This window comes from Ipomoea nil, unplaced genomic scaffold, assembly GCF_001879475.1.
Source record: "Ipomoea nil cultivar Tokyo-kokei standard unplaced genomic scaffold, Asagao_1.1 scaffold0519, whole genome shotgun sequence".
NCBI classification, from domain to species: Eukaryota; Viridiplantae; Streptophyta; class Magnoliopsida; order Solanales; family Convolvulaceae; genus Ipomoea; species Ipomoea nil.
In genome coordinates this window covers 167650-195384 of record NW_017616947.1, presented here as the reverse complement: position 1 = coordinate 195384, position 27735 = coordinate 167650, and the positions used below count along the sequence as shown (strand labels likewise).

The window sequence follows — 27735 nt, the reverse complement described above, 5'->3', positions numbered from 1 at the left end:
CAAGAGAATGTAGAAAATTATGGGGTTGGAGAAACAAAAAATTATGAGAGAAATAGCCTGCAAGTTGATGGAGTGGTGAGATTATATAGTAAGACCAATTTTGAGCCACGCATTTTTTTTTGTCAACATGCAAACCCTAACTAACACTGGTTAGGTAAGGTTTTTATAGCTTCAAGAATCATTATTAACTAATCATATATGCATGCAAAAAATCCCAATAGCGCCATATGCTTCCAAAGGTAATAATTAAGAGCGCAAAATAGTAAACATATTACAAATCCAACTTTTAATTTTTTATTACATCATACATTTCGTATTGTCTGTATACTTTATAACAAACATAAGAATCAAACTCATACAATGATTGTTATTTCTAAAAGTAACATAGTGCAAACCACAAGATTATGTTACATGCTGATTAGGAGGTGGAATGGATACATGCAATTCCACATATGATATTTTTAATAGGATTTGAATTTAGTGACTTTTGGATGTCCACAGATGTTTACGATATTCAGTCAATGCCCACAATGGGAAGTAGCTTCTATATAGAGGATAGTGCAGCATGCAATTCCTCATACAGACTCCAGTAATGTCATGCTTATATTTTTATAATATTAGGGAAGCATTTGAAAATCATAAAAATATTTAAATAAAAATAGACAAAAAAAAAAATGAAGTAGCCTTTTTGAATTGTTGATGTAAAAATTATTGATCCTCCAGTGTATCACTTTCACAATTATTGATTTAAAAACTTTTTTTAGTGAGTATAGGAAATTTGCAATTATAAGTCATTAAAGTCATGTTAATAAGTCAAGAAATCAAAACGGTCACCTTGTAAAAATTTGAAGGGTCGTCATTAATACTTATATTAACAATTGCAGAATTGAAATTGCTATTTTCTTTAAATATTAGGACAAAAAAAATTATTTTTTTAACATTTGAATTACAAATAAGTAGGGAGGTAAATAGTTGAATTAAAATAGTTGACTTACTTGTTGAGGAAAATCTCCATCTTCCATTTGTGCATTGATTAATAACTTAGCTGCTTTGTGTAAAGGAGTTGGATCCCTCTCAGCCTAGTTAACAAGGAAATACATAGGACAAAAATCACCCCTAATTACATAAGTTGTTCTTTGTACATACATGCATCTAAGGGTACTATTAGCTAGATTTCACTAAACAGTACTGACCTGTCCAGTATGCATGAGTCCTAGCATTGCCCATGATGTTTGTACAAAATTTGTACGATTTCCTTCCAACGGTATGTATTTCTGCTCCATAATATTATCAACGGTAGAACAAAGAGAATTTGACAAAATTAAAATAAAGCATTGTATTTACTCTACGTTGGCTATATATATATATATATATATATATATATATATATATATATATATATATATGTTAATGTTCCAGTGAGACAACATCTTCCCGTGAGACTGTGAGACACAACATGAATGCACACCTTCTATTACAGGAATACACACACACTAGATTGTCATGTTGGCCAAATTGTATACACTTTAGTCTTTGTACATTCCTATAGTAAACTGTGTGCATCTTGTGTGGCACAGTCTCACGGGAAGATGTTGTCTCATTTGATTATTTATCTATATACACGTACCATGCTTGGACAAGATTCAAGGGATTCCCCCCAGCCACCTTCTTGGTTCTGTTTTGATAGGTAGAAGTGAACAGCTTTGCGAATGGCTTCACTATTCTCATAACTCCTTCCTGCAGCTGCCAGCCCTAATAGGGCAAAGCAAGTGCCATAGAGGAAGCAAATTCCCCAGTACCCATACCATGACCCATCTGCTTCTTGTTGATTTTCAAGGTATTCTGCTGCCTTTGCAATAGAAATTTCGATTTCTTTTGGTCTATAAGTTGGATATTCACATCTGAAGGCTGCAAGAGCGCTGATTATCATTCCAGTAGGTTCTACATGCCTAATCCACAATAATATCCAGTTGTTAGTATGAAGCTGATTAGTCAGTTTATTTATATGGTGTGTTAGAATAATTGTACGTGATCTTAGCTTACTCTCTCTCTACTACAATATCTGCAAAGAATTCACAGGGATTCAACAGTTCCATATATGGTTGCCGAACTGGAGGCTCCCAGACAGAAAAACCACCACTTTCGGGACTCTTGAATATAAGACCAGGAAATATAATGTTAATTAGTAATCGGTAATGTTGGCTATTATATGGCTCTTAGGGAAGCTAAGTGGGAAGTCTTACCTGAAGATAAAGTATAAAATCTACAGCTTCATACAGGCGCTGAGCATCAACCTTTTCTCCTACAATTTCTGGAGGCATTTTCCCAAGGAATAGCAGACACTACAACAAAGTTCACAAAGGTGATTTTTTTGTTTGTTTGTTTAACAGAATCATTTTTCCGGTGAGATCGTTTCACGAGTCCTTTTCCGTGACACTGGTTGGTCTAGATGAAAAATATAATTCTTATATTCAAAATTGTAATACTAATAAGTAATAAAGTATTTCTTATTTATAAAGGAAAGCATACTACTGTTGAAGAAAACTATAATACTTTTACATTATTTTTTGAAAGTATTACATTTTCCCTTATAAATAAGACAATTTATTATTGATTAATATTACATTTTCAATTATAAGTATTATATTTTCATCATGACTCAATCCGTCTCACGGACAAGTATTCGTGAGACGGTCTCACACAAATTTTTGTGTTGAATGAATAAAAGTATACTACCTTAAGAGCTTCTGCTGTGGCGTCGGAGAGACCCCAACTCTGGTCTTGATCAGAGAATGTCCATGATCCTTTTGCTAAACCACGATACATGCTTTTGAAGTCTCCTTTTGGATTTTCTTTTATCTGTATATTATTATTAATAGTGTTAAAGGCAGTTGAATTGTATAGCTAAAACTTACTATATTTTGATCAAATTTGTTACCATACCTGTGATTCTTTGATATAGAAATGAGCCTTTTTCAAACAGTCTCCATATTCTTCTACCATGCCACTGGCAATTATAGCTTGGGTGGCGAAAGTGGCATCCCAATTTTGACTTCCAAAACTATGCATCGTCATTCCATCTTCTGCAATCCATAGATAATCAGGAAGTCTAGCAAGATGGTATTTGAACTCATCGCAATTTGGATCTTCTGCCCACCAGCATATCATTTGCAAACTCTGTACCAAAAAAATAAAGTTTAATAATTTCAATTCATTCATATTTAATTTTATTGGTCATCTTGAGCAGATCTCAAAAACTATTTTCAAAATTTAATTTGTATCATAGCTAAAATTTTAAAATGTACAAAAGTATGGATCTTATCTCAAATTATTCACAGAAAGATTTTGAGGAATGGAGGACAAGACACAAATAAATCTCTTAGTAATACATTCACGAGTGTGGGGATGCCATTGAAAATATGATCTAGAGTGGGAATGTAGGATGACTTTGGCTCCTCATAATGGGTTTGGGTTGTCTTACAGACCCAAACTAGCTTACCTTTGAGGACCCAAACTTGTTTTAGTGCGTAAATCTCTTTTGCATTGATGTAGGAATGCAAAGAGACAACCAAATGTGAAGAAGTGTGGTATATTGATAGTGGTTGCTCCAGACACATGACCAGAAAGATAGCATTCCTAAATGATTACAAAAGAGTAGATGGACCAAGAGTCGTTTTTAGAGGAAATGAGAAGTTTGGCAAGACCAAAGGCTTTGGATCAATTAGAAGAAATGGTATGGAAATGAAAGATATATTATATGTCAAAGGGCTCAAGTTCAATGTCCTTAGCACAATTGAATTTTGCGATAAAGGTTACACAGTTGAGTTTAGCCAAAAGGAATGCAATATCAATAACGTAGAATTTGGAAAAGTTTATCTTATTAGAATGAGACAGAAGAACGTATATGTTGTTGATTGGGATTCAACAAAAGCTTATGTGTGCTTTTTAAGTAAAGAATCTGAGAAATTGAGTTTGCTCTAGCATAAAATGATGAACCATCATAATATCAAGATGATCAATAAGTTAGCCCGGAATGACCTAGTCATTGGACTTCCCAACCATGTCTTTGACAAAAAAGGTTTGTGTGATGTATGTCAAAGGAGGAAGTAGGTTACATCATCATTCAAAGAGCCACACCCCTCTTAGACAAGACCGTTGAACATATTGCATATTGACATATTTGGACCAATTATCCTCCAAGCATCAGTGGCAAGAAGTATACTTATGTGATAATAGATGACTATACAAGATATACTTGGGTAATCTTTGTAAGTAAGAAGAGCAAGACTCTTAAGAAATTACCAAATTACTCTCAAGTTGCTCCAGAATAAAAAGAGTCTATCAATTGTGAAGATTTGTTTAGATAGAGAAATTGAGTTTTTAAATCAATCGATCAGAACATATTGTGAAACCAATGGCATTCTTCACCAATGTAACTATCAATGGATGGGACTCCTAAGCAAAATGGCATGGTATAACAGAAAAACTATACCATCAAAGAAGCGATCTGCACTATGATAGCAGAAGTGAAATTGGCTAAAAGATTTTGGGCAAAAATAGCTAATACAACTTGTTATACTCATAACCGATGCATGATTCACAAGCTTTACCAAAAGACTCCTTATGAGTTGTGGACCAGAAGGAAATCAAACATTTCATATTTTCGTATATTTGGTTGTAAGTGTTATGTTCACCACAATGAGAGGTCTCAAGCTCGTGTATTTGATGAAAGAGTAGATGAAGCTATATTCCTTGGATATTCTAGATGAGCAAAGCTTTAAGAGTTCTTAATAAGAGAATTATGACCACTAGGAATCCATTCATGTTGTATTTGATGAGCTTGTGATCAATACTGGTGATGCAAGTGATCAAATCACTAAGGATGTTCAAATGCAAAGTATAAGTGATAGACCATATGTACTCTTACATTGAAATATCCTACCAGATGAAGACAATGACGTAGAAGAAGATCAATCTATCTAGAAGGAAGCAGATGTTCATCTATCGGAAGAACATATAGTTGCAAATCAACTAGTAGAGCATGTGATTGGTGATCAACCGGTAGAAGCACAATTGACACTTGTAGAAGCAAATCAATTGGATGACATTTCTAGGAACTTAAGTATTCCCCTAGAAATTGCACCAAATGTAAGATAGCTTAGAGATTATCGAACTAAGCAAGTTATTGGCAATGTACATGAAGAGATTCGCACTAGGTCATCATGGCAGAATGAATCCATGTTCTCTTGCTCCATTTTCTAGATTGAGCATCTATTGAAGAGGCACAAGCTGATGTTGATTGGATTTAGCCATGCAGGAGGAGCAAAATCAATTTGAAAGAAACTGAATTTTAGAATTGGTTTCAAGGCCAAAGCATCAAAACTCCATGGGAACAAAGTGGGTTTTCTACAACAACATGAATGAAGATGTAGTTATTGTTCAAAATAAAGTCCGTCTTGTTGCAAAAGGGTATTATCAACTAGAAGGCATATATTTTAATGGGACATTCACCCATGTAGCAAGACTCGAAGCTATAAGGATGTTCTTAGCTTATGCAGCTCACATGAACTCCATCGTATACCAGATGGATGTAAATAGTGCGTTCCTAAATAGATTGCTAGAGGAAGAAGTCTATGTGGAGTAACCACCCAGATTTATCATCAATGGAGCAGAAGATAAGGTGTATAGGCTCAACAAGGCTCTTTAAGGTTTAAAGTAGACACCAAGAGCATGGTATGACACTTTGTCAAATTTCTTGGTCAACAAATTGAAGGATAAGACTTTTCTTAGGATTGAGGATGATGGTCACATCTTATTAGTTCAGATTTATCTAGATGAGATCATCTTTGGATCATCTAATCCCGTTCTTTGTGGAAAGTTCTTAGCCCTCATGCAAAGTAAATTTAAGATGAGCATGATGGGTGAACTTAATTATTTCATTCGTCTACAAGTCAAGCAATTGAAGGAAGGAATATTCATAAATCAAGCCAAGTATCCCAGGGATCTTATCAAGAAGTTTGGAATGGAAGGTAAATCATCAGTCAAGTTTTCTATGAATACGTCAACAAAGATTGGGTTAGATCAAGATGACAAGAATGTAGATTAAACTATGTATAGAGGAATTATTAGATCTCTATTGTATTTTACGGCAAGTAGACATGACATCACCTCTGCAATTGGAGTATGTGCAAGATTCCAGACCAATCCAAAAGAGCACCATCTTCAAGTAGCTAAGAAAATATTAAGATAACTCAAAGGCACCTAAATTTTTGGATTACGGTACACTAAGGAGGTTTTGATATAATTGCTTATTTTGATGCAGATTTCGCAGGTTGCAAAATAGACCGGAAAATCACATCTAGAACATGCTATAAGGATAGGGTCAGTTGGTTTGTACACATCGTTCCCACTAGCGTGGCTCGGCTATAGGTCTTTGTAAGATGAGAGGTGAATGCACATTTTGGATTGCATGCTTGATGATTGGTGTGAGAGTGTACCCTCCTCATTTTAATTTTATCTTTTAGGACTTTTTGCTTCCTTAGTATATTCCTTGAGTTGCATTAGTAGGGGTACATGACTAGCATATTTATTGCATGATATGAGGGACTTCACTCCCTCCGTTAGATTATACACTTATCTTGATTGATCGTTGGATGAATTAAGTTATCTTTGATCTTAGCTTAAAGGTGTCTTTGACACTTATATGATCATGCATGGTGACTAGAGCTTGCTTGAGGACAAGCAAGAGTTGGAAACTTGTGATAAGTGTCAAAAACACCTAGTTTTAGGGTATCCTTAGGGTGTGTTTTGAGCCAATTATGATCCTTTGTGTACCACTTTTAGGCCATTTAAGCTAATATTATGCATTGTGCTATAAATTTCCACCACATTTTGTATTTTATGATTGTATAGGTTAATTTGGACGGAAACGAGGCAAAGTGGCATAGGATGAATCAAACCGAGACAACCCGAAGGTTAGCACAAGGGAGTAAGGCGACCAGAAGCCACCAACGAAGGACCAACGTGCGTTGCTGGGGAGTTGGGCAGCGTACGCACCCCGTACGTGCATACATGCCGCGTACATAAGCCAAAAGACAGAATTCAAATTCCCGAAAGATCAACACGAGGAGCAACGCTCGTTGGGAGGAAGTTGGGGAGCGTACGTGGTCAGGTACGTGCGTACGTGCCTCGTATGCAGGCCAGGTCTAATTGCGTTTAACAACCAGTTGCGGGAAATCAATTAGAAGGACCACTTTACATTTTCTAGAGCTTTCTCTCTGCCTTTGCAGAGCTTGTAGGTTAGGTTAACTTAGATCTTCTATTTTCTTCATTGTTTAAGCTCAATTGATGTAAGTATTGCTAAAGGAGAAGATCTAATTAGGTATACTTGCTATTTCCTTTTTCAATTCAGCTTTTCTATTTCAATTACTTGTTCTTATTTCAATTGCTTATTTGTGATCTAGATTGCATGATGTATAGCTAAATTATTGTAGGAGTTGGATGATTGCTTAGGTTTGATTGCATCTAGGTATTGGATTGATGAATGTGTTGTGTTTATTTGATTCAATTGCCTTAGTTGTGGATGATTCCTTAGATGATGGTTCTCTCATCATTTGTGGCCACAATGATGAGAGGAGTTAGGGAGTGGGGAAAATGGCAAGAGATTGCATTTCCTTTAGTCCTACTTGTCCCAATCTCCGCCCTATGATCTGAGAGGGCTAGGCTCGAGAGAAGAAGGTAGACCGCCCACCTTATGCTTGATTAAATGCCTCCACCGACGTAGGAAAGGACAATCTAGGTTCTACGCAACCTAGTGTAAGTGCCATTAATTCTTCCTAGGTAGAGTCTTGCATTCCTTCCTAGTTCATCTACCTTAGGCTACTAGATGCATGAACCCTAGGTATATCTATCCAATTCCCGTTCCTTATTTTGATTGTTTAATTTTATTTTCAGTTTACGTTCCTTCCATTCATTGTTCATTGTATATGCTTCCCTTCATATTTCTACGTTGCACCTAATCACCTTGTCAATGCCTTGTGACAACTAATTGTCTTGCATTCTAATCACTTTGATTTGTCATCCTTGAATTCGACATTCGGGGGTGTCACAACCTTCGTGTACACTTCACCATCTTCATATTCCATCCTACTATCGAAAAACAACCTTATCAGTTAACAATCTCAAAGAGTCCTTGGATTTCAAGATTCAGTACTAGCCTTCTTCTTATTACTAAAATTCAGAACTTTGTATTCCTCCTAGCAATTTTCGTCTAAAGCCACATTGCATCTATGGGAGGAATTTCTATATTAGTTTGTCCTTCACTACTTAAACCAATCCTTTTGGAATCAGTACGTCAGGGCAATTACATTGTTGCTTCATTCGAATTCACACCCACCCTTATTTCTTCTTCGGTTATTTCTGTTATCCCATAAAACTCTATCTCTACCTCCTAAGAATTTGATTCCAACAGCTTGTTCAGGCACTCGTATAGTCTAATATCCTCCAAGCACTGAACTATCTCTCTTATCACTTCCTTATTTTAGCATTAGTCACGAAGGCTATGAAGTCTATAAGTTTTCCATGGTTAACCTTATTTAGCATATCAGGGGTCACTACGAATGATGATGCTGATATTTCTATATTTGAAGGTTTTGAGAAGGTATAATGAGAGGTTGAGTTTGAGAGAATTGAAGAAGTAAGCTATCTGAGGCTGCTCAAATCACTCGAGTTACAAAAGTACAGTGTTAAGTTGAAAATGCTTGAGAGAGAGGTGTACATATGAGAAGATATCTTGGGAAAATAACATTATTTTAATTATTTAAAGATATATATTTTATGTTAGCTTAATATTATTATTATTATTATTATTATTATTATTGTTGTTGTTGTTGTTGTTGTTGTTGTTGTTACTGTTGCTGTAATTATATTATATATTTTTTATTACGTTATGTTAGCATATAAAATAATTTTGTTTTCAAGTTCAAGATTTTAGTTAATATTTCAAAATCATGTAATTATATATGATACCGTTATCTTATTTATTTAATTTAATTATTAAATTTATTAAAATATATGAAAATATGTTAAGGATACTATATATATATATATATATATATATATATATATATATATATATAAAAGATAACTCTAAACCAAACATGATTATATTACATACCTCAATTTTAACCAAACACAGGAATCTAACATTCCCAGTAATCTAACATTCCGTGAACCAAACGGCCCCTAATTGGTTATCATGAAAATGGAAGTTGAAGTGTTGAAAAAGAGAGAGAATAACTAACATAAGCCCTTTTGTATTCAGTTTTGCTGGTTAACCTTAATGCATGAAAGATGTGCATTAAATGATTTTCAAATTCCCACTTAAAATAATACCCGTGTCTCCATCTCATTAATCTTCATGAGAATATATGTCCTTCCACTTATCAATAAGCATAAATACCCAATCATAGATGGTTAAAGAAATAAATGCTTTGATATTATGACTTCTGCCAATTAGGAATATCAATAGATTGACTACTCTATCTGATAGCTTCTTTCAAAATTCAATCTATCCTTCTGATAGCTATAAAACTTACTTCTAATAGATCATTCTGATATTCAATTTTTCCTTCCGATAACAATCTATAGGAACGCACTATTAGTGTAGAAGAAGAAGACATCTTCTTCTTGAAAGAAGTATATTTCGAAAGAAAGTGTAGTCAAGAGTGCAAAAATTTAGAGGTATACCAAAATAACTTTAGAAATGGTAGTGCAACAATTTGAAGACTAAAATGACGACTCAGGAGTGGTTCTCTAAACAGAAGGGAGAAATGGCTTAATAGGATGAACTACTTAAGAAGGTGGAAAAAGCGAATAGGAATTGAAGTAGGAAAATGATAGGAGAAGGAGTCAGAGAGCCAGGGAATAGTTAGAGAGAAGTCCTTACAAAAGGCTCAGGAGGTAAAAGGTTAGAAGATGCTGACGTTTAGGGGGAAGAAATAAGCATCCGGAGTGCTAAGAGAAATTGAAGTTGATTGAAGCTATTTTGATTTTGATATCTAGTAATTGTTATATTTTGTAATTTTCAAAACTCTCATGTACCCAAAAATTGATTAATAAAATTATCTTTGTTGGTGGTGAGAGTGTAATCAATAAAATCTCTTTATATTTTGACATCATTAAAAAAGGGAAATTGTTAGGAATAAATTTTAATAGATGTTAATGATGTAAAAGACACTAAATAAGTACATTAGACATTTAGACCCATTATTCTTCATTGTAAATCTAGATAGGCTTTGAAAATCATCTAATCGAAATGAAGTAGGTTCGAAAGTAAGCAACTTGAATGATATGCTTTAGAAGGAAACTACAAGTAGGAAGGGCTACAGAAGAAGAAGACCAGAAGGAAGGAATAGCTCAAAAGTGATATTCATGGAAGAGAAAAGGGCATTCAATGATATTATTCAAGTTCATATCAACTTTATTGAATATTTTTTAAGGAAGATTATCCTTAGAAAAAATTAATACGAGGAAGAACAAAATGAGTCATTGGAGAATTCAACTTTTCTGATACCTAAGAGTCTACATACGAGACACATTGGTGATAAGCATGAGTAGCTCTTTTTGACTTCAATTTGTAGTGATCATACACACTGATAGGGAAACAATCTTTACCGTATGGATATCAAGATACAAGAGTTCAAATCTATGGCAACGGATTTTAGGGGATTTTGGCAGCTTTTGGATGACTACCACTTGGTATGTGACAACGGGTAACTTTGAATTTCAAAATAATGCTCATCCTTCATCATCTATAAAACGAGGATCTCAACCTTAGAAGAAAAGAAAAGTGATATGTAAATTACTGAGAAATTGTGATCAACTCTTCATGCTACTGTTGAAGTGCAACGTTCTTCAATCAAGCTTCTAAACTGAAGAAAAGAATCAGTTTGATTCATGCAAGTCTATCCCTCAAACTACAACCATATTTCAATTGAAGAAAGTTGCAGGATCAAACTAACAAGGGGACTTGGTGCGTGACCCTTTACTAGTTCTAATAAGGTAGTGAAAGATAAGGCGACTTGGCGATTAACCCTTATCTCAAGGACTCTCTAGTAGAAGGTGAAGACTTCTTGCCACTTTGTATATATGTATAAATTACGTATACACAGTAAAATCTTCATTGGAGTCAAAGGAGAAGAGTGGGGTATAATTTTTTTTCTAAATCACTATAAAAGTCTTTGTCCCTCGTTGCATTCATTTTCTACTACTACTGTGCAACTAACTCCATACTTACACACTAACACTTCGAAACTTCAAACTTAGGTACACATTTTATAAGGCAAGCTCAAACACTTCCGTTGCTAGGAAAATCAATTTCCTATCTTTGATTTATAAATTTAAGCTCACTTAGAGCTGACTTTAAAAGATTTTTATAATTATTTGAAAGCTTATTCAACCCCCATCCCCTCAACCTTTTAGACTTTTTGCATATATATATATATATATATATATATATATATATATATATATATATATATATATATATATATATATATAAAGGACTGTGCGGACCAATATTGGACACACAACTTAATACACAGTGGCGCACAAGAACACAGGTAAACATCAAGTTTCGAACGCAGACTCTATTAATTAATAATCTATACACGCGACATACAAATTATGACACACGACTATATATATGTGTGTGTAGAATTACAAAAATAGTAAATAAAATTTAATTAAATATGGATAATATTATCTTAAAATTCATTAGATTAATATTAAAATCTATAAAAATAGTTGCTAATATTAAAACTAATATCTATTTATTCAAAATCCAATATACATAAAATAACAATTCTAAGATTAGATATGGATAATATTATTTGATTTTTCTAGACTAATATGAAAAACTACAAAATAAATATTTAGTCACGCATATTGAAATTAATAGCAAATTTTAGATAACCTAAATAAAATATTAATTTTTAAAATTAGAATGTATAATATTATATTTTTTTTTTAGATTAATATAGAAAACTACAAATTTAATAAATAATATAATTGATGACATTTAAATTTGACATAATTGTAATAAATTATAAATCAATATCAATAAGTTTAAATCAATTTTTAATTAAATGATTCTACTTAATTAGCAAGTTTATTTTTTTGTTAGACTATGGGGTGTCCTGACCCTAACAGTAAGAGCCACCATTTTTTTTTTTGAATAAGTAAGAGCCACCTTTAAGCATGGCCTGCCCGATTAAGGGGCAAAATACTAGCCAAATTGAATTTTCATACGAGAAGAGGTTTGAACTCCCAACCTCTCTAAAGGAATGAGAGTTAACATCTACTCACGCCAACCAAACTAGTTTAATTAGCAAATAATTTGATTTAATGTATTATATTTTAACCTTTTCTATGCAAGCCATTGTAATATATCTGGTCTCTTTTGCTCCATAGCGCATATGCTCGATTGTTTTTCTCATAGCCCTTTGTCTAATTTTCTCGAAAGGCCAAAGCCTCATGAATGGCTCAGTGCAGTATTGAAGAGTATTCCACAACAGATCTTGTATGAAACTACGGGGGTAGTAGACGTCTTCCTGCATTGGTAGTTGTTTGTATACAAGTCAATTTTAATTTTATCTATAGTTCAAAAGGGTACTTGACATATTTGATATTTATACATGTCTAAACTAACCTTACAACAATCCATGCGAGCACTGTTCCAATCAATTTGATCATAAGGTTTGACATGAATTTCACTTCTTATGCAAAGAACAAGATCAGTTAATGGTCCATGATATCTTCTTGCATACAAGTATGACATCGGCATGTACGTTCCCCGACAATAACACCACATTTTTGCTATAATATAATGAGAGTGATCATTATAGATTTTAAATAATATACTTCTTTTATTATAATAAGTAATTAAGCACTTTAATAATTACCTGGATGAAAAATAAATTTGGAAGGGAAAAGTCAAAACTCTGGTGGGAGTGGATTACATCCATCCCACTAATACACTCCAAGCACCTATATATGCCAAAAATTATTTAAATTTTAACAATTGAAAAATGATTATTATATTATTTAAACTCGAAACTCAAAACTTATCTATTGGGTGGAGACTAATAAAGGTCAAGTCTAGCATCCGGTGGCTGTGGGAGGCAATTTATATTATGGACTTGTGTCTACATAAGATTATGGACCTTGGATAGAAATGACGAGGTACATAATTCATACTTATAAGGTACATGATGTGGTTAATACACAAGTGTATACGAATGGGTAGTGATATTTGATGTCTGATTCGTATTCTCCCACATGTGGGTCTGCCTGTTGGTTTAAGTCGCTGAGCTCATGAAATGTGACAGTGGGTCAGAGAGTGCAGAGCTGACAATAATGGTTAGGTGGAAATGCCAAAAATCCCCTCCCGCCCCCCTTTACAAAGTACTAAACATGCCTTATATAGAGGGAAAAAAAGGGAACTCGTGTTAGGGGTTTGGCATGTGAACCACGTGTCGCGCATGCGTGGAGATGGTCGAAGGCCATGCAGATTTACCTACGTGTGAAGAGGTTCCTACACGCTCCATTCCAATGCGATTGGACATGTTGTTGACAATTGTGATTTTCCTCTAATTTAAAAGTGGTTGTAAGCTTAAGGATTCCGAGCCGAGTTTCGGGGACGGTACCGAGTCAAGGTGTATGCGTGTAGAATATTACATTGGAGACAGTGATAACGGGTTTCGGATCTGGTCGGGGCGAACGCCTCGTGGCAGGAAGTATACGAACCAATCATCTATATGGTCAGATAGTCGAGGTATATTACCCAATAAGTAACGCCCTAGTCCGTACCCAGACGCTAGGCTACTTAAGAGATGCTTGGACTAAAAAAATTTAACAAAAATAACTACTTAAGAGACCTTTGCTGGGCCGGGATTGCATGCGACGCAGGACTATGGTAAATCTCATGGATCACCGTCCAAGTTATTTCGACTGACACGTGGCGCGCCTTCGCCGATCGCCTGGGGATCCGTCCCAAAATTTAAATCCTCTGTCTATAAATACGACACTGTTATGGACCAAATTCAGGTTTTTCTTTTACGCTATCACGGGAACCTCCCTCGCCTATGCACTGAAGCAATTCAACAACCTCCGACGAGACTAACGCTTCTGGTCGTCTTTCTCGGTAAGAACTCATTCATGAATATATTCTCTTAATTCATTCATATTTTTATTCTCTTAGCATTTTGCCTTTACGGTTAGCTTCCCGTTCTAACTTCTAAATGTCCTCTCCTTCCGAAGGAGGAGACATGTTAGACTCTAACAATCAAAATGCCTCGGTGCAAGACTATGACGATACAATTAAGGCCGGATCTTTCTTCGTGTCATCTTACAACTCGACGATACATGAGGTTGAGGAATTTTCTAAGGTCCGAGCTCCCACTCTAGATGCCTTTACAGGTTGCAACTTAGGCTAACGAGAGATTGGGAAGTTCTGGATAGTCCGAGCATGAAGAAGCGGGGCATTCTACACGGTTAACCTCTTTCGGGGCTCATGTCGCTTCTAGCCCTTCTACTTCCGAAACAGCCACAAATCACGTGGTCCAACTACTGGCTAGTAGCCAGTCACCTCATATCCGAGCCCCCACCCTAGCAAGTGGGCGGCATAAGTTTTTAAGTACTGAGGCCGTAGAGATGTATTGCCATCTATTAACCCATACCAATCTCTAAGAATTATCCAGCCTTCTAGGCGGTCGGGCTACGTATCATGCTCGTCGTAGCATATGTAATATCATAGAACAACATCAGGGGAATGGATCGGGATCCACTTAGACTCCATAAAAACCACCGTCACCCTTCTGTTCACCCCATTCCACCTGGGCAGGTTTACTCAAACGCTCACCGTATCATAGCCTGCTTCTCCCAAATTTGCGCTCGGCACAACATCCCGTGAATGCTCGAGCTATTCCACTTCTTATTTTCAGTTCGGGCTCTACAACCGAAATACGAAGGCGGGTTTCTTATGGTCTAGTCGAAAGGGTCGACATGCAATATTTTCAACCTGCCTGACAATAGTAAAGGGTGGAAGAATCGATTTTTCACTCTCCAATACTATCGAGTTTTTCGGGCTCCCAATGAATATGCAACAACTAACCTCTAAGAGTCTTAATACAATCTTGACAAGAAGTATATACCCAAGACGAAGGAGGTTTCCATCGTAGTTCCCGCGAGAGTGGCTAAACCGGCCTTAGGAGGTCTTAACACTTAAATCCGAGCTTCCATGTCAAACGTAGTAGGGTTTACATTTTTGTATCTCTAATTTTTTGTATTCGATTTTGTAGAAATGGGTTTGGATGAGTCGTTCGAGGCTGCAACCACCTGAGTCCCCAGCCCTAAGGTTGCCTTAGGTAGGAAGAAGACGATGATAACAACGACCCCAACTACCATCCTTTCAGGCAACCGCTGACGACAGTGGTACAGACATGTTCAGGTGTGGACGTCCTCGTAACCCGGGCTTAGCAAGATGGGAAGATAAAGCCACTTGCACAGACGACGAGGGCAGATCAATGCGGATGAAGGGGTCGATTTCTCCTTACCACACTCCGATCATAGATGCCCTCCTATCTGGGTAAGCACCCGCGTCCCTCTTGGACAAAATCTATTCTTTCATGCCAGCCCTCGAAGACACCTCCGAGTGGCCGACCAACCGAGTCGGTGAACAAGGAGCCCGATAGATCATACATGTAATCCCTCTCTCGGCACTTTTACTCTTCACTTTTTTTTCGATGACTTACATGCATCGATCGTTGCAATTGGTCGGCACTCTAGCTAATTTCTTATGCCATGCCAAGGGTGCCGAACATGAACACTAGAAGGACTTGGAGAATGTTAACAAGGCCCTTGCCCAGAGAGATTTGAAGATCCGCGATTTGGATGGAAAGGTCACGGAGCTCGAGAAGAAGGTTGGGACAGTCGTCTCGGACTATAAGGCTTCTCCAGCCTTTCTCAACGATGCAATGATGACACCTGGGGTGCTAGCTACCTGCATCCTCAGGGATCGAGACATTTTTGAACCATTTTTCAGGTCATTGCTCAAGACCGAACTGGGAGAGGAACTGGTGCGAGCCTATGGTAAGGGGACGTTCTTGTGTGAGAATTGTAAAATGAAAACTAACATCCAAGAAGCTCTGACCGAGGCGCTAGACACTGACGACCTGGCGACGATCTTAAGCGTTCTACCTAAGGACGTCGTCATCCTCAGTCCAGCCCCTCACACTCAGCCCGTGCCAACAAAATCCATTATGCGTCGCACTGAGGAGGCTAGTCAGGGGACTCTTCAAGGCTAAGGTCATATTTCTGGGAGTCTGACCCCGATTGTGTTGGGTAAATTATTTTAAACTTAATTTTGGGGAGCTCAGCCCCTCTTGTGCCGAACACGCTGACTTATACTCTTTCGAACTCTTTAAATTTTAATCTCGGTCGCTGAATTATAATCACTCTAATATATTTTTTTCCCTCTTTTCAATCCAAAGTACGTGTTGTCAAATTTTGCAACACCCCAAGTTCCGAGATTTATCCAATCCTGTTATTGGAATGTCTTCCCGACTAAAATACCGTGGTTACATGATCGGGTCTTAGGTTTGTTAACCCATCCGGCTCGAGCAAGTAAGGGTCTACTAGCCTAAAATTTATAAGTGGCACATGTTCCCTTCTTCTAACTCCTGAGCCCGGGAGCCTGTGTTTGGGGTTTACGATCTAGTGATCGAGATTTTATGTGATCTATTGATCAATTTTATGCGATCTAGTGATCAATTTATGTATTCGAGGCTCACGATCCACTCGGGCTCTTCTTACGCCGAACAAGTTACTTGGACATTACCTAATGTAAAAGTTACAACAACACACTACATACACAACTCATAAATACCACTTCGGCCGATTGGGCTTTAAAAAGTCTGGCCACTACTACACCGACCAGCACACCTTACAAACTGGAAATTTGATTTTACTTATCAAACGTCGCAAAGTGCTCATAATTTCCTACCATACCCCGGTCATTCATATTCGAAATGGGTTACCATCAGGGTGACATTTGGACCTTATTTGCGTGGTTGCGATGTGCACAACTGAGTTCGAGACACAAAATCACTAATCCACTAAGCCCCCCACTCCCTGTGGTGCTAAGATCAAGAACACAGGGGAGTAGATAAAATAATCCAATAATTTCTCTAGCTTAATTCGCTCGTTCTCTTCTAACTTTAGGATTGAGGTTCATTTTATTATCGTAATTTTATCGACGAATTTTACGAATCAGGTGATCAGATTTTTAACATGATCTAGGGATAAATTGTTACTGATCAAGTGATTGGGTTTTAATCGATCTAGAGAACATTTTTGACATCGATCTAGGGATCGGAATTATTGCAGTTTAGAGACCATTTTGTACTGACATTGAGGTCGGAATTGTCATCGATATAGAGATTGGAAACTTGATACGGTCTAGAGACCCTTTTGATCAGCATAAAGGTTAGGCTTGACACGTCTTCTACTGACTCGAAGGTCAGGTTTTACATCAATCTAGGGAGCATTTTGTACCAATGTGGAGGTCGGATCTTGCGGGTAAGGCTGTCTTGTGCCGACACGGAGGCCAAATCTTGCACCGATCTAGAGATCAGATTTCTGCAGTCCAGGGACCATATTGTGTCGACACGGATGTCGAATTTCGCACCAATCTAGAGATTAGATTTGCTGTGGTCTAGGTAACGTATTGTGCCGACATGGATGCCGAATTTTGCACCAATATAAAGGTTAAATTTTCTATGGTTTAGGGACAGTTTTGTGCCAACAGGGAGGTCGGATCTTGCACCAATCTAGAGAAATTGGCTTTGATGCGATCTAGGGACCTCTTGTGCCGACACGAAGGTTGGATTTTTCACAAATCTAGTTATCGGATTTGTTGCGGTCTGGGACCGTTTTGTGCCGACACGGAGGTCAGATTTTACATCGATTAGGGATTAGACATGTTACGATCTAGAAATTGTTCTTCAGATTTATTCTTCGATCAAGAGATCGGGCATATGACGACCTAAATTACATTACAATAGAACATAACTGATTTCGTCACTACATGCATTACATCAAGGCCATTACAAAGTTTACTATATTCGAGCTAAACTAAATCGACAAGTGGCCGATTGGTCGGCTAGTCAGTGTAGAGATCGGTGTCACTTCTCAACTAGTTCGGACGATGGTTTCCAGCGCGAGGGGCCCAACGACATGTTTGACTTGATATATTACCGAACTCCACCTCCGCTAGCGACCTGATGCGTAGTATATTTGCAAACAAATAATTCTCGAGTACGAGTTATCGATCCACAGGGAAGTGGTTGTATCAAGCACTAGTTACTAACTTATTCATTAGAGCTAATCCTAACAATTACTTAGATGATTGATTGGCATAAAATAAATAAAAAATAAAACAGAGGTTCAGGATTTTGAAAACAATTAGAGAGAAGTTGAGATTCATGGGATTCAAGTATTTAATCACCTAGTGCCAATTATCGTTTGCAATATTTAGTTTGGAATTTAGATTTGTGTGGGAATGCAAAGTGGAATCGAATTACTCCCGTAATCTCTATTCCTAGTGAATTTCCACTCCCATGGCTTAAACACCCAATAAGATCAAAGATCAGCATTCAATTATTCCTAATTACTACCATCTCCCGATTGGCAACAATCTAGAATAAACTTCCCCTAATAAGTTCCCCTTTCCCAAGGACCAACCATTAGGTGCAATCGTGTGTGCCCTAATTTATGCCCCAACTCCCATTGGTGACACAAACATGGCTATGAAGCTAGTAACTATGGCCATTAATTACAAGCATCAAACAATATTATCACGATTGCAACACAAGTATTAAACCCAAATAATAATATATTAAAGAAACTGAGAGCTCAGGCACATAGGTTCATAAACACTTTTACCCAAGAATCTCTAAAGAATTTAGCCAAGCATGACTAAATTATACATAGCAAATATAAATAAAGAATTACAAATCATCAAAAGAGTACAAGAATTAACCAGACGATTTTCCCAAATCTCCCTAGTCTTCTTCTTGCTTTCCAAGACAACTTGTGGCTCTTGATTTCTCTCCTTCTTGTCTCCAAGAATCTCTGAATTCTCTCGGTGTCCGGTCTCCCCCATTAGGGTTGAGGAAGGAGGGATTTTATAGTGGGTACAAAGTTGAGATGAAATAGGAATCTTGTACCAAATTGGACTCAAATTCTAATTCCTATATTTAAATAAAGAAATTGTCGTCTTTAATGATATTTAGAATTTGGAAGATTCCTTGAATTGCTAACTTTTAATATGGAGATATGAGCCTTGAAATCCGCGCAATTGATATTAGGAAAAGAGATCTCGCGCTTGTATTGAATTTCGCCCAGCTGCGCCACTTTAAGCGTCTGTTTTTATCCCAGAAATAGACGCCTATTCTCTCGACGCGTCGAGAATTTTCTCCACGCGTCGAGACTTCCTGTGCGCGAATTAGTTAGCTACTGGAAAATTTCGACGCGTCGAGTCTACTGGGCCCCGAACTCGTCCAAAATTGCTCAAAACTCATCCTTGAACTTCCCTTGCTCATATCTTTGACCTAAAATGGTTCAAAAACACTAACAAACACCGTAAAACATTCAAAACAAGTGTGAACCATAATTAAATGATAATAGCAAGGAAAATATGTATTAAATAAGCAAAATTAAAGAACTTAAATACTGAGATGATTCAAAATAACTATAATAACAAGCAAAGATGTGATAACATCACGACCCCGAGTCATTGTCACTACAATCAATTCCATCTAAACCCAACCAAGATTGGACTGGTTGGGGGGTTTGGTCGGGTGACCGACTATGATCTTGTTGCCCTATAGCTGCCCCTGGCATCAGTGCTGGTGGTGTTCTCGAGACGTTAGGGATGCCCACGTATACGGGATATAGAAGCTGGGGCTGATGTAAGATGAGCACCTGCGGATGCAGGCCGATGATTGAGTGATAAGGCGGTGAAGTCATCCACCGTAGTGAGGTGAATTCCCATCCGAGAACCGGACCGATCTGAAGAAGTTTTATGGTTTGGTTACAGGCGGATGGGCACATACTGTCCGAATTAACATATTGAAGTTAACTTGACCTAGGTCGACCAACCCAATCTAATGCGTCCTATTTGAAGGTTGACGAGGTCGCAATGGGGAGCGTTGGTCGAACAATTCGTGGTCCTCTTTGCCAACAGATCGGAGATATGCTGAGGATACATGGTCGGGTACGCAGAACTGATCTCGCGGCTAATAGTAGTGGTATTTGGGGTCCGATTTGTATTCTCCTGTAGGTGGGTCTGCTTGTTTTTTTAAGTGGCTGAGATCAGGAAATGTGACAATAGGTCAGATAGTCCCGAAGTGACAATGGTTAGGTGGAAATGCCATAAGTCCATCCCCCCCCCCCCTTTACAAGGTACTAAACGTGCCTTATATGGAGGGGGAAAAAAAAAGCGAACACATGACGGAGGCTCGACATGAAACCATGTGTCGCGCATGCGTAGAGGCGGTCGGAAGCCATGCAGATTTGCCTACATGTGAAGAGGTTCCGAACACGCTGTTTTCCAATGCGGTCGAAAATGATGTTGACATATGTGCTTGTCCTCAATTTAAAAGGGGTTGTATCTTGGGGACTTCAAGTCGAGCTTCAGGGTCAGTATCGAGTTAAGATGGATGTGTGCAGAAGATTACATTATTGCAGACAATGATGACGGATTTCTACTCGGGTTGGGGAGAACGTGAATGAAGTCGGATGAGATTAGGAAATGTGCCTCGTGGCAGGTAGTATACGAACCGGGCATCTATATGGTAAGATAGCCGACGTATATATCCTATTAGTATAGAATTTCATAACACAAGATACACAAAATCAAAACACATGATACGTACACATGTTATTCATTTATTTATTTATTTTTCAAGTCTAATTTGGGTACATAATTTTTGTTCATAGGCACAGAATTTCACAACACAAGACACAAAAATTCAAAATATAATATACAATTATTAATTTATTTCATGTGCAGAATTAATATTCTTAAGATACAATTATTAATTTATTTCATGTGCAAAATTAATACTCTTAAGATACAAAATTTCATAACACAAGACATAGAAACTCGCAATATAAGACACATACACATGCATCACGGTCCACAGTGCACTGTGAATCCTGGTCTATGGTATAAGGATTGGCATGGAGATCGTTGGGCGGAGTTCGGTAAAAGGCTTAAAGGTTAAGTCCAGCACTCATCGTCTCAAAATTGTGACGGTATAAGGAAATAATTAAGTCACGCCCTCGGTACTAACGCGCTATAATTTTTAGTATAGTGGTAAACTTAACGTTTGATCCTAACAAGCTAAGTGGTATATATTAGAGCCAAGCCTCCTAAGACTGATTTGTGATGTGAGAAGGAATTGTTGAGCGGAGGCCAGAAAAGGGTTAAATGGCAAAAACTAACATTATCATATCCTAACATTATCTAAAACGTAACTTACAGAAAGATAAAGCTTTCCCCATGAGGCAATTCCAGTGGCACCTCCATGATGAAGAATCCACTTTCGACCTCTAGCAATGGCACTATCACCATCATCAGCCTCTTCTCCAAGCAAACGCAAGGACACATAGCTAAGTGCTGATCCCATCATGGTACTGTGTCCATCTACGTATAATCCCCACCCACCATCTTCGTTCTATCAAATCAAAACAACCAACGTATGAAAAATTCACATAATATAAGGAACTGGTCCATTGGTAATTACTTGCTACAGTACTACTTTCATATATATAGAATCATATCTTTGGAACATGAGATTAATATAGGGTTTGATACGTACTTGATGATTGTAGATATATCGAACTAATTCTTTTTTGTGCTCGGACGTTAAACTTGTATCAATTGCTCCACTAATGTACAACGCAATCAGCTGCAAATCATTTTAAAGAATTATTTTGTTTTATGAAGACATCCCTACCCTAAAGTAAAGCAAAAAATTTTGCTTGTGAGACCATTAAAGGAAACCTTGTTCGTGTGACGGATCGAGTTAATATGAAAATGTAACGCTCATATAAAAAATATAATAGTAATCACTGTTGAAGAAAAATTTTAATTATTACGGAGTATTACATTTTTTATTATAATATCTTAACACAATTTATCTCACGAATAAAAATTATTGAGATAATACAGTGTCACAGGAGAGTGACTCCTAAAGTAATCATTATAGCAAAATATATAGGACACCCGGAGGAGTGCACACTACTGGAAATTCTAAAATTTCCGACCACCTGAAAGTGATCTTAAATCAAGTTGAAAGTCTTGTTCCGACCACTTTCGGTATCCGGAAAAATTCTTGTTGCTATTTCCGACCACTTTTTGCTTTGAACTTAATTTAAGATCACTTTCAAGTGGCCAGAAATTCAATAATTTCCAGTAGTGGCATAATACTGTCTCACGAATTCTTGTCTATAAAATAGTCGAGTCAAGATGTTAATCTAAAAATATTAAATTTATTTCCATTAATTAAACAGACACTTTATTTCTATTTAGTATTATCCGGAGTATTTCAATATTGGCCTTGCTTATCTCAGAAATAAAAATCATTCAGACTGTCAAGTCATTGTCACTCCCAAAGTAATCATTATAACAAAAAATATAGGATACCAAGGGAGGAGTGTAAAACATAGGGCCAGCATGCACAGTTGGCCAGTGCCCATCTTTAGCTTGAAGTGCACAGTTCAATCGGACAGCTTTTCTGACAGCGGTTGTGACAGCATCGTAATTCACTTCTTCTTCCTCTCCTAGTCTTGTCGGAGGAATACTCAACACATCAATCCCACTTTCTTTGATCATCTGTACATAAACATTAATCAACTAATCATCAAATTAAAAATTAAAAATTAAAACAATGAAATCAGGATGGATTATATTATATTGTTACTGCATGTGAGTATGTGACCTACCTGCATTCTCATCAACAAATCACCACTGACATGGAAACCATTCTGCCGGTTTTCTCTGAACTCTTGGCGGACTTTTTCAATCGCTTCTCGTTCTTCCGGTGTACCGGCATTAGAGTCATACTCCCATATTTGTCTACCGACGTAGTTGTTGGTACTGTATATGTACGGCCCCCCACCTTCAGCAATCTTAAGCTTCCACATCTTCTTCCTAGTAGGATTGTGATTTAACAAAAGAGGAAAACGAAAACTAGAGAGAGATGTGATAGGAACTCTATATATATATATAGAGAGAGTGTTAATGAATGATTTGGTTCCTCAATTAGCGAACTATCAATGTAGTGCCTCAATTGCTTATGCATAGATTTGGTTCTCGAAAATAATTATTTTTAGTCGATTTAGTCTCTCAGGCCGTCTTCCGTCGATGGCCAAAGGGACTAAATCGACTAAAAATAATTGTTTTCGGGGACCAAATCGACGGACGGAGGGACTAAATCGACTAAAACTAATTATTTTCAGGGACCAAATCGATGAATAAGCAATTGAGTGACTACATTGATAGTTCGCTAATAATTGAGGGACCAAATCGTTGATTAACTATATATATATATATATATATATATATATATATATATATATATATATAGAATCCGGATCAGGTGAGGATCTAATCTTAGGTGAGGACGTGAGGACTAATCTTGTGCGTTTGTTTTTTTATTTGGATGGTCCAGATTTGAGTTCTTGAGATGACATGAATTGATCTTTTTTGTTAAAGTGGGATAATAGTGTCTTTTTTTATTATTTTTTTAAGTGTGAACGCATGTATAATCCTTGGCCAAATTGGTTTCCTATTTTCTTGGATCATCACCGTTGCAATTTGGAGCCGCGATTTCTTCATCATTGATTGAGTGTTCGCCCATGCAAACTAATCAGTATTTTTTATTTTTTTTTGCTTGTTCTTTTGAGTATAATATTGTCTATATTTGGATTGTCGTGTATATGTGTAAATGCCTCGGTAGTACGATTGTGCATTCGTGTGTGCTGATTGTGCAACCTAGTGTTGTAAGTTGTGCACTATAGGCTAGGGAGTTGTGCATTATAGCACATAGTTCAATGCATCGTAGAACATTGGATGTTCACCGTATGATTTTTTGACGGGGTTTGAATGCACAACAATGAAGTTATTGATGCACAACACTCAGTATAGGAATGCACAACATTTTGTATAGGAATGCACATCTTTTAATAAGACTGATTTACCCTAAATTTATATATTTTAATATTTTAAAGGGATTTATTTTATTAATCCGTGTGATTTTTTTTCTTTTAATCTCAATCATACATCATTCTGATTTAATGCTCTAGATTAGTCCTCACGTCCTCACCTAAGATTAGGTCCTCACCTGATCCGGACCCTATATATATATATATATATATATATATATATATATATATATATATATATATATATATATATATATATATATATATATAGAGAGTTAATTACTAAAATGATTCCTTCACTATAGCGAAATTATCAATTTGGTTCTCGACTATTTTTTTGACCAATTAAGTTCCTCAACTTTAAAAATCTTAGTCAATTTGGTCCTCCGTTAGTTTTGTCGTTAGACTTCCGTTAACTTGGGAACAAATTGATAATTTTGCTATACTCAAGGGACCATTTCAGCAATTAACTTTAAGGGTGGCAATTTGGTTCGATTTTTTCGAATCGAACCATACCAAAACCTTGAAGTAATTAACCGTACTAAACTATTCGGTTAAAAACTGAAAGGAAATACCTTTTGATTTTATTTAAAATATAATAATAATAATAATAATAATAATAATAATAATAATAATAATAAATAAGTAAATCCAAGCCCTTTGATGTCTCCTTTATGTTCAACTGAACCGTATTATTATTATTATTATTATTATTATTATTATTATTATTATTATTATTATTATTATTATAAATAAAATCAAATGGTATTTCCAATCAATTTTTAACCGAATCATTCGGTACGGTTACTTACTTTAATGTTTGTCTTTCGATGTAGTTTCAAGTCTTCGATCTCCCTCGGAGGTACGGTTTAATTCGGAAAAACCGAACCGAATTGTCCACACATAAATTAATTACTTAAATGGTCACTTGACTATAGAAAATTACCAATTTGGTCCCAAGTTAACGGAAGTCTAATGGCAAAACTAACGAAGGACCAAATTGGTAATTTCACTATAATCAATGGACCATTTTAGTAATTAACTCTCTCTCTCTCTCTCTCTCTCATATATATATATATATATATATATATATATATATATATATATATATATATATATAAAGTGCACATAACGTTATCATTAAGTGCACCAATGTGAAAATATAAATTACTTGCACTATTAAGTGTAAATGGTTGCACTTTTAAATAATTTTACTTGCACACTTACATATATTACTTGTATTTTTATCACATTTTATTTGCACTCAAAGTTTGAGTTTATTATAAAAATTTCAGAGCATTTTTTAAAAAATTATATCTCATTTATTGATATTTTAGATGGACGGCTCAGATTAATTTCTATTTTTTTCCTTGGATGCCCGTTCTAATTATTAGAGTATTTAGACTTATATAAAATGGATCAAATGAGAATGAGCAAGCAGGATAGAACCAATCTCCTTGCTGACAAAATTGAACAGTCAATTTAACAATTGAAAACAAGACTTTTGACTATTTCAAAACTTGCGCTTAAAGATGAATAGAAGGCCAGGCAGTGATGGTGAGTAAATTAAATGCGAATGCATGTAAGTGCTTTTCATAGCATTATGTTGGACCTCATCAAATTATATGATTTGACACGCACTGCTACTTGTAAGAGTACAATAATTGATGTACATGCTTAGCTCAATGGTTCAATAGACAACATTTGGGAGAATAGATTAATGTTTGAACTTCGCCGGTAACAGTGTGAGATTATGTGTAAAGTGGACAGATTTCTTGTGCGCACCAGAATTTGGTCGTATCTGCTGAGTCATTATGTTACCGTGATTTACATTATCCCAAATGCTTTGTGGAGAACCATTGGAATTGAGAATTCAACTTTTTAGTAGAAGAAGAAGAGTACGATAATAATTGGTTTAAATTAAAATTAAAATAAACCTCATGAAGACCTTTCGCAATTACAATAATGCTTTAATTTATTACCACAATAATACCACTCTAACCACTTAGAGCATCCATAATAGATTTTTTTTTTTGTTGGTTTTTGTCGGCTCAAATATCTTCTTGTGAGTTTTTTCTAGATGTGGAACATGGATTATGACTTGGTTCTTCTCTCTAAAAATAAGAGATAATGTCTAAAATTTAAAAAAAAAAAAAAGAAAAGAAATTAAACATAGTCACTGTCGCCCCAACGGGCGCGTGGGAACGTCAGAGTGGCTGCCAGCTGGCGACCACTCTGAATTTTAAACACTTTATTTATTTATTTATTTATTTTAAATATTGTCAGAATTTATTTTCCTTTTTCTTTTTATTTCACATTTTTTTCTCTTTCCTAATCATACTTACAAAAATTCTTCAAAACCGCAATGAAAATAAACTACTAAAGGATGCTCTTAGATCTCAATTCTAAACCAAAAGTAGCCTAATTGAATTAGTGTGGCAAATTTTTTTGTGTACCATGGTACATACAACTGTGTGTATATGATCATAAATAAAATGTACATTTTGAATATACTAAAGAAATATTATCTATGTATTGAATGTACATTATTTCATAGTATACAAAATAATGTACCTTCGACATTCAAATAATGTAGCTTCAAATTCATAGATAATGTGCCTTTAGTATAGTACTAAAAAATGTGCCTTTAGTATATTAAGCATTAGTTTAACCTCTTGTTTTGATTTACGAAAAAGTCCACAACCACTAACCGAAGAAGCGCAACCATTCAAAATTGAAGTAGATTTGAAATAATTTTCTATCAAATATTATAATCAAACTTTAACTAAGTCTATTAAAATTTATTACTTTCTTTAATATTAAAAATTATAACTTTAAATTTTACAAATTATTTAGTGTTATATATCTCGTATTATGCCAACATTTAATATGGTGATACCTCTGTTACCATTCCAAATGGGTGGTCACGAGATCAAATTCCGGTAGTGGAGACAATTGATTTTTTGTGCTGAAAATAAAAAAGTTTTAGAAAATATAGAACAAATACTACCTTGTAAAGATTAAAGAATCATGAGTGTTATAAAAAAATATAAAATCTCAAATTATTTTCTCTAATCTATTTCGATATAATCACTATATTAATGTTAGGCAAATACATTGCCCACTTATTTTTATTTTACTGCAACACGCATATCATTGCTAGTATATTAATAGAGTGATAGTTTTGTAATGCATATATCTTTGCAGGTCTTAGCTCGTTTGATAAACACAAAGACAAAGAATAGAGATGTACGAAAATAGCAGAAGAAGTTTCTTATTCAACAACTTTCATTTGTACATGAATACACAAATATATAGGATACAAAATACTCGATCTTTACAATAATCAACTGTTACAAGAATAAATCATAATAATGTCCATTAATAATATATTTGTAACAATTCCTCTTGGACATTATTTTGTCACAATCATGCATCGTTAAA

General features: G+C 35.8%; 1 pseudogene; it reads right to left on the bottom strand.

Moving 5' to 3' along the window:
• Positions 1-344: 344 nt before the first annotated feature.
• LOC109174016 lies at positions 345-23350 on the bottom strand (annotated as a pseudogene).
• Between the last annotated feature and the right edge of the window lie 4385 nt (positions 23351-27735).